This window comes from Triticum aestivum, chromosome 3D (genome assembly GCF_018294505.1).
Source record: "Triticum aestivum cultivar Chinese Spring chromosome 3D, IWGSC CS RefSeq v2.1, whole genome shotgun sequence".
Classification (NCBI taxonomy): Eukaryota; Viridiplantae; Streptophyta; class Magnoliopsida; order Poales; family Poaceae; genus Triticum; species Triticum aestivum.
Window position 1 is genome coordinate 407919453 of NC_057802.1, and position 16881 is coordinate 407936333.

The window sequence follows — 16881 nt, forward strand, 5'->3', positions numbered from 1 at the left end:
TTCCAGGGCACTTATGTGCGACCACCAGATGCTGATGACTTGAGCCATATAACTCAGCAGCCAGGGGAATCGGCCAGGCAATTCTGGACCCGGTTCCTAACTAAGAAAAACCAAATTGTCGACTGTCCGAATGCAGAGGCCTTAGCGGCATTTAAGCATAACATCCGTGACGAGTGGCTCGCCCGGCACCTCGGCTAGGAGAAGCCGAAGTCTATGGCAGCCCTCACGACGCTCATGACCCGCTTTTGCGCAGGCGAAGACAGCTGGCTGGCTCACAGCAACAACATATCAAGAAGTCATGGCACTTCAGATACAAAGGATACTAACGGCAGACCATGTCGTAACAGACACAAGTGCCACAACAACGGCGACAACGCCGAGGACACGACAGTCAATGCCGGATTCAGCGGCTCTAAATCCGGTCAGCGGAAGAAACCGTTCAAAAGAAGCAATCCGGGCCCGTCCAGTTTGGACCGCATACTCGATCGCTCGTGTCAAATTCACGGCACCCCCGATAAGCCAGCCAATCACACCAACAGAGAATGCTGGGTGTTCAAGCAGGCCGGCAAGTTGAATGCCGAAAACAGGGATAAGGGGCTGCATAGCGACGACGAGGACGAGCCCCGACCACCGAACACAGGAGGACAAAAGAGGTTCCCTCCACAAGTGAAAACGGTGAACATGATATACGCAACCCACATTCCCAAGAGGGAACGGAAACGTGCGCTAAGGGACGTCTATGCGATGGAGCCAGTCACCCCAAAGTTCAACCCATGGTCCTCTTATCCGATCACCTTCGATTGCAGGGACCACTCCACTAGTATCCGTCATGGCGGATCTGCCGCACCGGTCCTTGACCCCATCATCGACGGATTTCACCTCACTCGAGTCCTTATGGACGGCGGCAGTAGCCTGAACCTGCTCTATCAGGATACAGTGCGCAAAATGGGTATAGACCCCTCGAGGATCAAACCCACTAAAACCACCTTTAAAGGTGTCATCCCAGGTGTGGAGGCCCATTGCACGGGCTCAATCACACTGGAAGTGGTCTTCGGATCTCCGGACAACTTCCGAAGCGAGGAGTTAATCTTTGATATCGTCCCGTTCCGCAGTGGCTATCACGCACTGCTCGGGCGAACCGCATTTGCGAGATTCAACGCGGTACCGCATTATGCATACCTCAAGCTCAAAATGCCAGGACCTCGTGGGGTTATAACAGTCAATGGAAACACAGAACGCTCGCTCCACACGGAGGAGCACACTTCGGCCCTAGCAGCTGAGGCACAAAGCAACCTTTCAAGGCAAACCGCCAATTCGGCGATAAAGCCCCCGGACACCTTCAAGCGAGTCCGGAGTAACCTGCAACAGGATCGCCTGGGACGTTTAGAGCTTGCCTAACAATTCGGCCCCCGTCCTAGTCCCAGTCAAGCGACGAAATCTGTGCCACGCGTACATAATTACGCACTAAAAATACCGTGGGCATAGGCGGGGGCACGACCAGGGCACGGTCCACAATGCGGCTCAACCGCCCCAGGGGCTGTATACCTTTATCATTTCCTCTCTTTCAGGACCTTACTCTCTGGAAGCCCTTTCCGGCAGTCTGATTGCTGGACACATTACGGGAAGGAACAACCAAGGAGGCAAGAAGCTAAGACGTACAAGGGAATCCCCAGGTGGTCTCTGATAACAATCGAAGTACCCATTTTTAATACCCATACGCAGCTTATCCTTGGATAGGACATGTCAAATGGTCCTATTTTTTGCTTATTGCACTACTTATATCAGTACGCTTCAACGTATTATTTAAATAACAATGCGTAGCATCAGTCTATAATTGCATTGCCCTTCTTTTTTCTTGTCTGTTTATTTACGACAACTTGCACCCGTACATTCTGGTACGACCAGTACGCCAGGGGCTTCAGTATACCCCATAATACGGCGTGAGAAGTCCGAACACTTTCGACGGTGCGGCACCCCGAACTTATAGCATTATATGCATCAGCTCCGAATCATTTCTTGGGTCAATAGTTGGGTTTGCCCGGCTCCCATGTTTTGGTACCTTACGTTCCGCAATATCGGCTAAGGTAGCGCTGGGAGAACTACTGCGATTGTGTCCCGGTTCTTCCGGATGAGCACCTCAGTAGAGAAAGCCGAAAACTGACTGTCATGATAAGGTGAGAGCTGGTCGCTGTTCGAGAGGTCTCAAGTCCTTAAAGACTTTTTCCGCTTCGGGCGAGGAGTCGGCCTTGCCCGACTTAGGCGTATATAGCGCCCCAAATTCGGCCTTCCGAATACTAGGGGCTTCGCCAAAATTTAAAATTGTAGACTTCTATGGCTAAGTGAGAGTGATAAAGCCTTATAGTCCGATTGCCTGGTTCGTTGTGCTGAACACCTCCCTCGAAGGACCCAAAATTGGGATAAAGAGTGCTCAGGTTTATCCCGAACACCTCAGTACTAGTTACATGGGGGCAGAAGCCGACGACTGGCCAACTCTCAGATTTTATAAACGGCCGCACATAAGGTAATATTTTAAATTCACAAGCGTTGCATAGCACAAATGAACTCGTTTCATATTACAGGATCGCATGAGTACATTCATTCGAATATTACATCCTTAGTACATTCCTCCGCCACAAGGCGAGAACCCTTCAGGACACTGTTATAATACATCTCGGGGTGGCGATGGTCCTTGCCTTCTGGCGGCCCCTCCTTCACCAGCTTCTCGGCGTCCAGCTTCGCCCAGTGCACCTTTGCTCGGGCAAAAGCCCTGCGCGCCCTCGATGCAGACGGACCGCTTTATGACTTCAAGCCGTGGGCAGGCATTCACAAGCCGCCTCACCAGGCCGAAGTAGCAATCGAGCAGGGGATCGCCAGGCCACATCCGGACTATAAGACCCTTCATGGCCTGTTCGGCTGCCTTGTGGAGCTCGACCAGTTGCTTCAGCTGGTCGCTCAATGGCATGGGGTGTTCGGTCCCAGTATACTGAGACCAGAACAACTTCTCCGTCGAGCTCCCCTCCTCGGCCCGGTAGAACTCCGCGGCATCTGACACACTGCGGGGTAGATCTGCGAACGCTCCTGGAGAGCTCCGAACTCGGGTAAGTAAAAGGAAATTTTCTTTCACATGCTTGCTTTGCATAATGAATGCCTTACCCACCGCTATCTTCTTAACTGCCTCAATTTTCTGGAGGGGCTTTTGGGCTTCGGCCTTGGCATGTTGTGCGCTTTCGAGGGCCTTTGCAAGCTCGGACTCTCGCGTCTTAGAGTCAAGCTCCAAGGACTCGTGTTTCTTGACGAGAGCCTGGAGCTCTTGCTGCACCTCGCCCACCCGGGCCTCTTGTTTTTCCCGCTCAATGCGCTCCTTGGCCGCCTTGTCCTCGGCCTCGGTCAGCGCCTTCTTCAGGGTCGCCACTTCGGTCGTGGCCCCTGGCAAAATTCATGATGATCCTATGATCTAAGCAACCACCCTTGTTTTTTCTTATCAACATACAGACGGGGTATAACTTACCTTTGTTCTCTTCGAGCTGCCTTTTGGCAAGGCCGAGCTCTTCCTTGGACCGCTCAAGGTCCCGCTTCAGTGCGGCGACCTCCGCAGTACGTGCGGCAGCGGCTAGCAGTGAAGCCTGCATATGCACATAGACATATTTCGATTAGACTCCTGCGGTTATTATTTGATCCTCTATTCGGCCTTTCTTCGCAAACGCCGAACAGAGCATCAGGGGCTAGTGTCTATGAGGTAACATTCTCTTATAATCTAGTCACTTACCTCAAAGCCTGTTAGGAGGCTGGCACAGGCTTCAGTCTGTCCGCTCTTGGCAGACTGAACCTTCTTGACCACCGCACTCATGATAGTGCGGTGTTCTTCATCAATGGAAGCGCCGCGAAGCGCTTCCAGCAAGTTGTCCGATGCCTCTGGATGGACAGAGGCCACCGGCACAGGCGGCTTGCCCCTCTTAACGGGGGGTTGCCTGACAGAGTCCGGAACCACTGGAGGTTCCGGCGCAGTGTTCGGCTGGCGGCCGCATTCGGAGCCCATGGGAGTCTTTCTTCCCTTGCGCCCAGGGTCCGGAACGTCGCCTTGAGGCGCCTCCAGGACTACCTCCCCTCGGCTCGGTGCCCTTTGAGACAACACCTCGACGTTGTTCGTAGGGCGAGGGGTGGAGGCGGTCGGAAGTGAATCGCTATTCATATCCGACGGGTCCAAAGAACCATCCGACGAAGATACGTCGATATGGGCTCGGGATGGACTGCATAATCATGTTCGGCGTGATGAGAAGCAGTGCAATAAAACATACCATGAATTACTATGGAATCCGGATACTTACGACTTCGCCAGGGGCTTGTCCCTGAGCAACCACTCGTCGTCGCTGTAGGCGGCCGTCGTGGAGCAGTCCGGGAGGAGGGTCCTTCCCTTCTTGGACCCTTCGGCCTCCCCGGTTGGGGCGGCCTTCCTTTTCTTGTCCCCCCCCCCGGCTGGGGGGGGAGAACTTTCCTCTTCCTCCTCCTCGTTTTCGTGGGAGGAGTGCGCCTCGGAGTTTTCGGACGATGAGTCCGATATAACCCTGCGCCGGAGACCCTTTCGGGTCCCCGTGGCCTTCTTCTTGGCCTTCTTCACCGGCACCTCATAAGGCGCCGGAACCAGCATCTCCGTTAGGAGAGCATCTGCAGGATCTTCAGGCAGGGGGGCTGGGCAATCGATCTGCTTTGCTGTCTCTACCCGGTCCTGTTAAATAGCATGGAGGCTTAGATCCCGCACATGATTAAACTGGGGAAAATAAATATCCTATGAGATATGAAAAACTCACCGGATTGGCACAATGCTTTGCGCTGAGTCCGCGGTCCTCGGTGAGGGGAGGAGGTACCTCAGCACCCTTGAACAACACCTTCCAGATGTCCTTGTGCGTCGTGTCGAATAGCTCTCGCAGCGTCTGTTGCTCGGCCGGGTCGAACTCCCACAAATTGAATGCCCGTCGTTGACACAGGGAGGATCCGGCGGAAGAGCATGACCTAGACCACGTTGACGAGCTTGATTTTCTTGCTCATCATGTTTCTGATGCATTTCTGGAGTCTGGTCAGCTCTACCGGGGAACCCCAAGACAGGCCCTTCTCTTTCCAGGAGGTGAGCCGCATGGGGATTCTGGATCGAAATTTGGGGGCCGCCACCCAGTTGGTGTCGCGCGGCTCGGTGATATAGAACCACCCCGATTGCCACCCCTTTATGGTCTCCACATAGGAGCCTTCGAGCCAGGGGACGTTGGGCATTTTGCCCACCATGGCGCCTCCGCACTCCGCTTGCTGGCCGACCACCACCTTCGGTTTAACATTGAGGGTCTTCAGCCACAGGCCGAAATGTGGTTGGATGCGGAGGAAGGCCTCGCACGCGACGATAAACGCCAAGATGTAGAGGATGAAATTTGGGGCCATATCGTGAAAGTCCAGCCCGTAGTAGAACATGAGCCCGCGGACAAACGGGTGGAGGGGAAATCCGAGTCCGCGGACGAAGTGGGTAAGGAAAACCACCCTCTCATGGGGTTCTGGAGTAGGGATGATTTGCCCCGCATCTGGCAGCCGGTGCGCGATATCCGCGGCCAGGTATCCGGCTCCCCGCAGCTTTGTGATGTTCTCCTCCGTAACGGAGGAGACCATCCACTTGCCTCCCGCTCCGGACATGCTTGGAGTGGTTTGAGGAGAAAAACGCGAACTTGGGCGCTGGAGCTCGAGTGCGCAAGAATGGATGAGCTAGGAGGAAGAAGGCGTAGGTGAAAGGGGTGATCCTTGTCCCTTTATAAGGGTGGAAGAGGCTATGCGCCTCCCCACCTACCTGGTAAAATCACTTATTCCCAAAGCGCCGTAACTGATGGCGCGGCTGGGTTACCCACACCCGTATTGATGAGAATCCCGTGATAAGGGGACATGATCTCTGCTTCGACAAGATGTGCCAAGGAAACCGCCTCGCAATACGTGTTGTGGTTGGTTGTGAAAAATTGTTCGAATAATGACCGGGCCGTGGTGTGTTGTCATGCTGCAAAATGCGTCAGCAGATTAGATTTGTGGGAATATTATTCTCTCTACGGTGGTATGTGGAATTTGTTTTGCAGAGCCGGACACTATCCTTGTGTTCAAAATCTTCTACGGAGTATTCGGAGGAGGAACCCGCCTTGTAATGCCGAAGACAATCTGCGCGCCGGACTCATCGTCATTGAAGCCTGGTTAAGGGGCTACTGAGGGAGTCTTGGATTAGGGGGTCCTCGGACAGCCGAATTATATCCTTTGGCCGGACTGTTGGACTATGAAGATACAAGATTGAAGACTTCGTCCCGTGTCCGGGTGGGACTCTCCTTGGCATGGAAGGAAAGCTTGGCAATACGGATATGTAGATCTCCTCCCTTGTAACCGACTCTGTGTAACCCTAGCCCCCTCCGGTGTCTATATAAACCGGAGGGTTTAGTCCGTAGGACAACAACAATCATACCATAGGCTAGCTTCTAGGGTCTAGCCTCTACGATCTCGTGGTAGATCAACTCTTGTAATACTCATATCATCAAGATCAATCAAGCAGGAAGTAGGGTATTACCTCCATCGAGAGGGCCCGAACCTGGGTAAACATTGTGTCCCCCGCCTCCTGTTACCATCCGCCTTAGACGCACAGTTCGGGACCCCCTACCCGAGATCCGCCGGTTTTGACACCGACACTAACCCCGGCCGTGCTGACGTGGCAAGGTTAATTAGGCGTTAACCACCTCCTAATCAAACCCTAGAGTCATAGACAGCCGGGCCCCACCCCATAATTAACCACAAGGTTATTTCCCTGCTTAAATTAAGCTAATGCTTTGACCCCGCCACCTCAGCGTTGACCTGGGGCCCACTGTCAGGTTTGACTTGGACCAGCCCCTTTGACCCGCTGACATCATGCTTACACATTTGCTGGATTAAAAATAATTCAGGAAATTCCAGAAAATGTTTAAAACTTCTAAAAATCATAGAAAATAATCTATAACTCCAATGGAAATAATTTATATATGAAAAATGATCAGAAAAATATGAAGAACCTGTTTATGCCATGATCGTGCATGTTTGAACAAGTTAACCTCACTGAATAGGACATATGATGATTAGGGCAATTTATGAAATAACATTTGGAGTTGGAATTTGATCTTGTTTGAGTTCCACTTCAATTAACTTGGCCAGATATTGCATTAGGTGAATTCAGTACCTTAACATGATATGTCATTCATGTGAATGTGCATTGCATTGATTGTGTTCCTTCTTTGCTAGTCGGTGGTTGTTTCCCCCTCAGTAGACGTATGTTCCGACGATAAGTTCGATGACACCGATGAAGAGCTATACTATCTTCAGAAGTGCCAGGCAAGCAAAACCCCCTTGTTCATTCTGATACAATCCCACTCTCTTGCTCCTACTCTCTTTTACTGCATTAGGACAACAACGATTCAACTGTTACATGCTGCGGTAGTTGAACCCCTTTCCTCTGCATGACCTGTCATTGCCATAGTAAATAGATGAAACCCACTAGCATGAGTAGGAGTTGTTTGAGCCCTGATGTGCCTACTCATTCATGCTTGTTTGTCATGCCTGCTACTGGTTAGAGTTGAGTCAGGTCTGATTCATCGGGGATGAATTAGAGGTGTGTGAACATGTCCTACTGTTGCTAAGTGTGTGAACACGATTTGGTAAAGGTATCGGTGAGAGGCCATGTAGGAGTACATGGCGGGTTGTCTCATTGAAGCCTTCCTCAGGAACTAAGTTCTGTGTTTGTGATCCATGAACAGCTACTACCACGCGTTGGAATGCTTAAGTGCCCCTCTCGACTTATTAATCAACCTGATCTCTGTCCAGGAGTTGCAACTAGTTTCTGGTGTTTGTAGGTTGTGTTAGTAGTCTACCAAGTGGTACCCGGTACAGGTGGGCTTGGGACAGACCAGGAATCATGGCACGGTGCACCAAGCGTAGATCCATCCGTCGAGGTGGGCTTGGGAACCCTGCACACATCGTTTGGGGCCGTGAGCGACACCCCGGCCGGATCTCCTTGCGGATGGAACCCGAATAGGCGATAGACCTGGACTAGAGACTTGTGTGGTTAGTCAGGTCGTGGCCGACTCCCTCGCCAGGCTTCCGCTTGAAGGTTTCCGAGATACATGACGTGTACATGGTGGTAAGTGGCGAGAGCGTGTGTGAAGAAGTACACCCCTGCAGGGTTAACATCATCTATTCGAATAGCCGTGTCCGCGGAAAAGGACTTCTGGGTTGCCTGTAAAGTTCATAGACAAGTGAAAGTGGATACTCTAAAATGCGCAAGATAAGCGTGAGTGCTATGGTTGGCGTTCTCGTAGGGAGACGGGGGCGGATCCATAGTGGTGTATTGATTGGTGAATATGTGAACTCGTGTGCGCCACCTCAAAAGAGTTACTTGCAGTCGTAGTTTAGGATAGCCACCGAGTCAAAGCTGGCTTGCTGCAGTTAAACTCCACCACCCCCTTTGTTGATGTTGATGCATATGTAGATAGTTCTGATGTTAGTCTTGCTGGGTACATTTGTACTCACGTTTGCTTAATTTATGTTTTTGTAGAGAGACTTCAGTCTCGCTAGTAGTTCCGCGTGGACTTCGACGTTTAGCTTGTTACCTCAGCTACGATCTTGTGCGCTCGGCAGGGTCTTGTAGTTAGTCAGGCTTCTCAGCCTTTTTCATTTGTAATTGTCTGTACTCAGACAAGATAAGCTTCTGGATGTGCTATTGCTTGTATGACTTGAATGCTGGGTCATGAGACCCATGTTTGTAATATCTGACTCTTCGAAGCCTTAGGAATAAATACTTTGAGTCGTAGAGTTATGTTGTGATTCCATGTTGTATTTGCACATATCGAGCATATTGTGTGTATGATTTTGAAATGCTTGGTATGTGTGGGATCCGACAACCTAGTTGTCTATCCTTGGTAGCCTCTCTTATGGGGAAATGTAGTCTAGTGCTTCCACTGAGCCATGGTAGTCTGCTACAGCCCGGGGTTCCCGGAGTCCTGTTAGCCCAGTTGCTACTGCTCCGGAATAGTTAGACTGGTCGGCATGTGTCCTAATTCGATCCTGTGTCTGTCCCTTCGGGGAAATGTCATGCGATGTATACCGGAGTCCTGTTAGCCTGCTACAGCCCGGTTTACCGGAGTCTTGCTAGCCCAGCTGCTACAGCCCGAATTCACTCGCTGTTGACCGACACATTCGATGCTGGGTCATGTATGCCTGTCCCTGTAAGTTAGTGCCACTTTGGGTTTACGACTAGTCATGTCGGCCCGGGTTCTGTGTCATATGGATGCTAGCGACACTATCATATACGTGAGCCAAAAGGCGCAAACGGTCCCGGGCCAGGTAAGGTGGCACCCGTGAGAATACCGTGCGTGAGGCCGCAAAGTGATATGATGTGTTACATGCTAGATCGGTGTGACTTAGGATCGGGGTCCTGACAGAAAATTGCTACTGTCCTACAAAACTCTGCGCTTGGAGGCCCAACATGTTGGGGAACGCAATAATTTCAAAAAAATCCTACGCACACGGCTAAGACAACTGTCAAATTGTGTGTTCTAGGGGTGCCCCCTCCCCCGTTTATAAAGGAGCAAGGGGAGGGGGCCGTCTGCCTCATAGGGTGCGCCCCAAGGGGGAATCCTACTCTTACTAGGAATAGGTTCCCCCTTTCCTAGTCCAACTAGGAGGGGAAGGAAAGAGGAGGAGTGGGGAAGGAAAAAGGGGGCCAACCCCCAAGCCATAAACCAAATCGGTTTGGGCCCATGAAGGCCCATTGACCCCCCCCCCCCGGGGGGGGGGGGGGTTCCGGTAACTCCCAGGTACTCCGATATTTATCCGGTGACCCCCGGAATCTTTCCGGTGTCTGAATATAACCTTCCAATATATCAATCTTTATGTCTCGACCATTTCGAGACTCCTCGTCATGTTCGTGATATCATCCGGGACTCCGAACAACCCTCGGTACATGAAAACACATAAACTCATAATACCGATCGTCACCGAACGTTAAGCGTGCGGACCCTACGGGTTCGAGAACTATGTAGACATGACCGAGACTCACTTCCGGTCAATAACCAATAGCAGAACCTGGATTCTCATATTGGTTCCTACATATTCTACGAAGATCTTTATCAGTCAAACCGCATAACAACATACGTTGTTCCCTTTGTCATCGGTATGTTACTTGCCCGAGATTCGATCGTCGGTATCTCAATACCTAGTTCAATCTCGTTACTGGCAAGTCTCTTTACTTGTTCCGTAATGCATCATCATGCAACTAACTCATTAGTCGCATTGCTTGCAAGGCTTATAGTGATGTGCATTACCGAGAGGGCCAGAGATACCTCTCCGAAACACGGAGTGACAAATCCTAATCTCGATCTATGCCAACCCAACAAACACCATCGGAGACACCTGTAGAGCATCTTTATAATCACCCAGTTACGTTGTGACGTTTGATAGCACACTAAGTGTTCCTCCGGTATTCGGGAGTTGCATAATCTCATAGCCATAGGAACATGTATGAGTCATGAAGAAAGCAATAGCAACAAACTAAACAATCATCGTGCTAAGCTAACGGATGGGTCAAGTCAATCACATCATTCTCTAATGATGTGATCCCGTTAATCAAATGACAACACATGTCTATGGCTAGGAAACTTAACCATCTTTGATTAACGAGCTAGTTAAAGTAGAGGCATACTAGTGACACTATGTTTGTCTATGTATTCACACATGTATTAAGTTTCCGGTTAATACAATTCTAGCATGAATAATAAACATTTATCATGAAATAAGGAAATAAATAATAAATTTATTATTGCCTCTAGGGCATATTTCCTTCAGTCTCCCACTTGCACTAGAGCCAATAATCTATATCACATCACCATGTGATTAACACTAATAGTGCACATCACCATGTGATTAACACCCATAGTTCACATCGCCATGTGACCAACACGCAAATGGTTTACTAGAGTCAATAATCTAGTTCACATCGCTATGTGATTAACACCCCAAGAGTACTTAGGTGTGATCATGTTTTGCTTGTGAGAGAAGTATAGTCAACGGGTCTGTCACATTCGGAGCCGTACGTATTTTGCAAATTTTCTATGTCTACAATGTTGTACATGGAGCTACTCTAGCTAATTGCTCCCGCTTTCAATATGTATCCAGAATGTGACTTAGAGTCATCCAGATCGGTGTAAAAGCTTGCATCAACGTAACTCTTTATGACGAACTCTTTTATCACATCCATAACCGAGAAATATTTCCTTAGTCCTCTAAGGATAATTTTGACCGCTGTCCAGTGATCTACTCCTAGATCAAAATTCTACTCCCTTGACAAACTCAGGGCAGGGTATACAATAGGTCTGGTACACGGCATGCCATACTTTATAGAACCTATGGCTGAGGCATAGGGAATGACTTTCTTCTCTCTCTATCTTTTGTTGTGGTCAGGCTTTGAGTCTTACTCAACTGCACACCTTGCAACACAGGCAAGAACTCTTTCTTTGATTGTTCCATTTTGAACTACTTCAAAATCTTGTCAAGGTATGTACTCATTGAAAAAATAGATCAAGCGTCTTGATCTATCTCTATAGATCTTGATGCTCAATATGTAAGCAGCTTCATCGAGGTCTTTCTTTGAAAAACTCCTTTCAAACACTCCTTTATGCTTTCTAGAAAATTCTACATTATTTCCAATCAACAATATGGCATTCACATATACTTATCAGAAAGGTTGTAGTGCTCCCACTCACTTGCTTGTAAATACAGGCTTCACCGTAAGTCTGCATAAAACTATATGCTTTGATCAACTTACCAAAGCGTATATTCCAACTCCGAGATGCTTTCACCAGTCCATAGATGGATCGCTTGAGCTTGTATATTTTGTTAGCACCTTTAGGATTGACAAAACCTTCTGATTGCATCATATACAACTCTTCTTTAATAAATCCATGAAGGAATGCAGTTTTGTTATCCATTTGCCAGATTTCATAAAATGCGGCAATTGCTAAAATGATTCGGATAGACTTAAGCATCGCTACGAGTGAGAAAATCTCATCGTGTTCAACACCTTGAACTTGTCGAAAACCTTTCGCGACAAGTCGAGCTTTGTAGATAGTAACACTACCATCAGCGTCCATCTTCCTCTTGAAGATCCATTTATTCTCAATGGCTTGCCGATCAACGGGCAATTCCACCAAAGTCCATACTTTGTTTTCATACATTGATCCTATCTCAGATTTCATGGCCTTAAACCATTTTGCGGAATCTGGGCTCATCATCGCTTCCTCATAGTTCGTAGGTTCGTCATGGTCTAGTAACATGACTTCCAGAACCAGATTACCGTACCACTCTGGTGCGGAACATACTATGGTTGACCTACGAGGTTCGGTAGTAACTTGATCTGAAGTATCATGATCATCATCATTAACGTCCTCACTAATTTGTGTAGGCATCACTGGAACTGATTTATGTGATGAACTACTTTCCAATTCGGGAGAAGGTATAATTACCACATCAAGTTCTACTTTCCTCCCACTCACTTCTTTTGAGAGAAACCCCTTCTCTAGAAAGTTACATTTTTAGCAACGAATATCTTGCCTTTGGATCTGTGATAGAAGGTGTACCCAACAGTTTCCTTTGGGTATCCTATGAAGACACATTTCTTCGATTTGGGTTCGAGCTTATCAGGTTGAAACTTTTTTCACATAAGCATCGCCGCCCCAAACTTTAAGAAACGACAGCTTAGGTTTCTTGCCAAACCACAGTTCATATGGTGTTGCCTCAACGGATTTAGATGGTGCCCTATTTAACGTGAATGCAGTTGTCTCTAATGCATAACCCCAAAAGGACAGCGGTAAATCAGTAAGAGACATCATAGATCGCACCATATCTAATAAAGTGCGGTTACGATGTTCGGACACACTATTACGTTGTGGTGTTCCGGGTGGCGTGAGTTGCGAAACTATTCCGCATTGTTTCAAATGAAGACCAAACTCGTAACTCAAATATTGTCCTCCACGATCAGATCGTAGAAACTTTATTTTCTTGTTATGATGATTTTCTACTTCACTCTGAAATTCTTTGAACTTTTCAAATGTTTCAGACTTATGTTTCATTAAGTAGATATACCCATATCTGCTCAAATCATCTGTGAAGGTCAGAAAACAACGATACCCACCGCGAGCCTCAACACTCATCGGACCGCATACATCAGGATGTATTATCTCCAATAAGTCAGTTGCTCGCTCCATTGTTCCGGAGAACGGAGTTTTAGTCATCTTGCCTATGAGGCATGGTTCGCAAGCATCAAGTGATTCCAAAAGCCCATCAGCATGGAGTTTCTTCATGCGCTTTACACCAATATGACCTAAACGGCAGTTCCACAAATAAGTTGCACTATCATTATTAACTTCGCATCTTTTGGCTTCAATATTTATGAATATGTGTATCACTATGATCGAGATCCAACAAACCATTTTCATTGGGTGTATGACCATAGAAGGTTTTATTCATGCAAACAGAACAACAATTATTCTCTAACTTAAATGAATAACCATATTGCAATAAACATGATTAAATAATATTCATGCTCAACATAAACACCAAATAATATTTATTTAGGTTCAACACTAATCCCGAAAGTATAGGGAGTGTGCGATGATGATCATATCAATCTTGGAACTACTTCCAACACACATCATCACTTCACTCTTAACTAGTTTCTGTTCATTCTGTAACTCCTGTTTCGAGTTACTACTCTTAGCAACTGAACAAGTATCAAATGCCGAGGGGTTGCTATAAACACTATTAAAGTACACATAAATAACATGTATATCAAATATACCTTTGTTCACTTTGCCATCCTTCTTATCCGCCAAGTATCTAGGGTAGTTCCACTTCCAGTGACCAGTCCTTTTGCAGTAGAAGCACTTAGTTTCAGGCTTAGGTCCAGACTTGGGCTTCTTCACTTGAGCAGCAACTTGCTTGCCGTTCTTCTTGAAGTTCCCCTTCTTCCCTTTGCCCTTTTTCTTGAAACTAGTGGTCTTGTCAACCATCAACAGCTGATGCTTTTTTTTATTTCTACCTTCGCCGATTTTAGCATCGCAAAGAGCTTGGGAATTGTTTTCGTCATCCCTTGCATATTATAGTTCATCACGAAGTTCTAGTAACTTGGTGATAGTGACTAGAGAAATTTGTCAATTACTATCTTATTTGGAAGATTAACTCCCACTTGATTCAAGCAATTGTAGTACTCAGACATTCTGAGCACATGCTCACTAGTTGAGCTATTCTCCTCCATCTTGTAGGCTAAGTACTTTGTCAGAGGTCTCATACCTCTCGACTCGGGCATGAGTCTGAAATACCAATTCCAGCTCTTGGAACATCTCATATGCTCCATGGTGTTCGAAACGTTTTTGAAATCGCGGTTCTAAGCAGTATAGCATGGTGCACTAAACTATCAAGTAGTAATCATACCGAGCTTTTTCAAACGTTCATAACGTCTGTATCTGCTCCTGCAATAGGTCTGTCACCTAGCGGTGCATCAAGGACATAATTCTTCTGTGCAGCAATGAGGATAATCCTCTGATCACGTACCAAGTCCGCATCATTGCTACTATCAACTTTCAACTAATTTTTCTCTAGGAACATATCAAAAATAAATGGGGAGCTTTATCGCGAGCTATTGATCTACAACATAGATATGCTAATACTACCAAGACTAAGTTCATGATAAATTAAAGTTCAATTAATCAAATTACTTAAGAACTCCCACTTAGATAGACATCCCTCTAATCATCCAAGTGACCACGTGATCCAAATCAACTAAACCATGTCCGATCATCACGTGAGATGGAGTAGTTTTCAATGGTGAACATCACCATGTTGATCATATCTACTATATGATTCACGCTCGACCTTTCGGTCTCAGTGTTCCGATGCCATATCTACATATGACAGGCTCGTCAAGTTTAACCCGAGTATTCTGCGTGTGCAAAACTGGCTTGCACCCGTTGTATGTGAACGTAGAGCTTATCACACCCGATCATCACGTGGTGTCTCGGCACGATGAACTTTCGCAACGGTGCATACTCAGGGAGAACACTTGTACCTTGAAATTTAGTGAGAGATCATCTTATAATGCTACCGCCGAACTAAGCAAAATAAGATGCATAAAGGATAAACATCACATGCAATCAATATAAGTGATATGATATGGTCATCATCATCTTGTGCCTTTGATCTCCATCTCCAAAGCACCGTCATGATCACCATCTTCACCGGCTTGACACCTTGATCTCCATCGAAGCATCGTTGTTGTCTCGCCAACTATTGCTACCACGACTATCACTACCGCTTAGTGATAAAGTAAAGCAATTACATGGCGATTGCATTTCATACAATAAAGTGACAACCATATGGCTCCTGCCAGTTGCCGATAACTGTGTTACAAAACATGATCATCTCATACAATAAAATTTAGCATCATGTCTTGAACATATCACATCACAACATGCCCTGCAAAAACAAGTTAGACGTCCTCTACTTTGTTGTTGCAAGTTTTACGTGGCTACTACGGGCTGAGCAAGAACCGTTTTTACCTACGCATCAAAAACCACAACGATTTTCCGTCAAGTGTGCTGTTTTAACCTTCAACAAGGACCGGGCGTAGCCACACTCGATTCAACTAAAGTTGGAGAAACTGACACCCGCCAGCCACCTGTGTGCAAAGCACGTCGGTAGAACCAGTCTCGCGTAAGCGTACGCGTAATGTCGGTCCGGGCCGCTTCATCCACCAATACCGCCGAATCAAAGTATGACATGCTGGTAAGCAGTATGACTATTATCACCCACAACTCTTTGTGTTCTACTCGTGCATATAACATCTACGCATAGACCTGGCTTGGATGCCACTGTTGGGGAACGCAGTAATTTCAAAATTCCTACGCACACACAAGATCCATCTAGGTGATGCATAGCAACAAGAGGGGAGAGTGTTGTCCACGTACCCTCGTAGACCGAAAGCGGAAGCATTATGACAATGCGGTTGATGTAGTCGTACGTCTTCACGATCCGACCGATCCTAGTACCGGAAGTACGGCACCTCTGCGATCTGCACACGTTCAGCTCGATGACGTCCCATGAACTCTAGATCCAGCTGAGTGTCGAGGGAGAGCTTCGTCGGCATGACTGCGTGATGACGTTGATGATGAAGTTACCGATGCAGGGCTTCGCCTAAGCACTACAACGATATGACCGAGGTGGAAATCTGTGGAGGGGGGCACCACACACGGCCAAGACAACTGTCAAATTGTGTGTTATAGGGGTGCCCCCTCCCCCGTATATAAAGGAGCAAGGGGAGGGGGCCGGCGACCTCATAGGGTGCGCCCCAAGGGGGGAATCCTACTCCTACTAGGAGTAGGTTCCCCCTTTCCTAGTCCAACTAGGAGGGGAAGGAAAGAGGAGGAGTGGAGAAGGAAAGAGGGGGGCGGCCCCCCAAGCCCTAAACCAATTCGGATTTGGCCTAGGGGGGCGCCCTCCTCAGCTCCCTTGCTTCCTTCTATTTCCACTAAGGCCCATGAAGGCCCATTGACCCCCCGAGGGGGTTCCGGTAACTCCCCGGTACTCCGGTATTTATCCGGTGACCCACGGAACCTTTCCGGTGTTCGAATATAACCTTCTAATATATCAATCTTTATGTCTCGACCATTTCGAGACTCCTCATCATGTCCGTGATCTCATCTGGGACTCCGAACAACCTTCGGTACATCAAAACACATAAACTCATAATACCGATTCGTCGAACGTTAAGCGTGCGGACCCTACGGGTTCGAGAACTATGTA